The 1046-nt window shown below is 49.3% G+C and overlaps 1 non-coding gene and 1 pseudogene across 1 annotated transcript; both read right to left on the bottom strand.

Moving 5' to 3' along the window:
- Positions 1–47: 47 nt before the first annotated feature.
- LOC119296751 lies at positions 48–166 on the bottom strand. Its single transcript, XR_005145369.1, has one exon. It is a non-coding gene; the product is annotated as a 5S ribosomal RNA (ribosomal RNA).
- Positions 167–605: 439 nt separating this feature from the next.
- Positions 606–709, bottom strand: LOC119297462 (annotated as a pseudogene).
- Positions 710–1046: the final 337 nt, after the last annotated feature.

The raw sequence follows: 1046 nt of genomic DNA, 5'->3' as shown, positions 1-1046 counted from the left end.
GCGCACGTGCGTTTTGTTTTGCACGTCGCGCAAAAAAAATTAAAAAGGGAATGCAACACGAGGACTTCCAAGGAGGTCACCCATCCTAGTACTACTCTCACCCAAGCACGCCTAACATCGGAGTTCTGATGGGATCCGATGCTTTAGTGCTGGTATGATCGGATCCAACATGTTACCCATGTCTTCGTACCTTATGCTTGCCCCTCCCAGCTCCACTACAAAGACAATTGTAATTTGCTTTGGCCGCTGCCGCTCAACCACGGAGACAAGTTTACCACGGTTTCCACCCCTCCATCTCAACCGCGCCAGCGCATATTTACCAAGGTTCCAAGGAGGTCACCCATCCTAGTACCTTGCTTTGGCCGCTGCCGCTCAACCACGGAGAAAAGTTTACCACGGTTTCCACCCCTCCATCTCAACCGCACTAGTGCCTATTTACCAAGGTTCCGACCCCTTTTTGAATGCACTTCCCGCGTCACAACGCCGCCGCTAGACGCGTGAATAATGAGCAACCAGCTAAAACTTACCGCAAACCTGCAAAATAATAAAACGTAGTAAATATATGCCATGCACGTGCGTTTTGTTTTGCACGTCACGCAAAAAAAGGAATGCAACACGAGGACCCATCCTAGTACTACTCTCGCCCAAGCACGCTTAACATCGGCGTTCTGATGGGATCTTGTGCTTTAGTGCTGGTATGATCACACCCGACATATTACCCCCGTCTTCATCCCTTATGCTTGCCCCTCCCAGCTCCACTACAAAGACGATTGTACTTTACTTTGGCCGCTGCCGCTCAAGCATAGAGACAACTTTACCACGGTTTCCACACCTCCATCTCAACAGCACCAGCGCCCATTTACCAAGGTTCAGACCCCTTTCCGAATGCGCTTCCTCCGCCACAACACCGCCGCTAGACCCGTGAATAATGAGCAACGAGCTAAGACTTACCACAAACGTGCAAAATTATAAAACGTGGTAAATATATGCCACGCACGTGAGTTTTTTTGCATGTCGCGCAAAAAAACTAAAAAGGGAATGCAACA

This window comes from Triticum dicoccoides, chromosome 1A, assembly GCF_002162155.2.
Source record: "Triticum dicoccoides isolate Atlit2015 ecotype Zavitan chromosome 1A, WEW_v2.0, whole genome shotgun sequence".
Lineage (NCBI taxonomy): Eukaryota > Viridiplantae > Streptophyta > Magnoliopsida > Poales > Poaceae > Triticum > Triticum dicoccoides.
The sequence above is the reverse complement of the archived record's forward strand: the minus strand, read 5'-3'. Positions and strand labels throughout refer to the sequence as shown.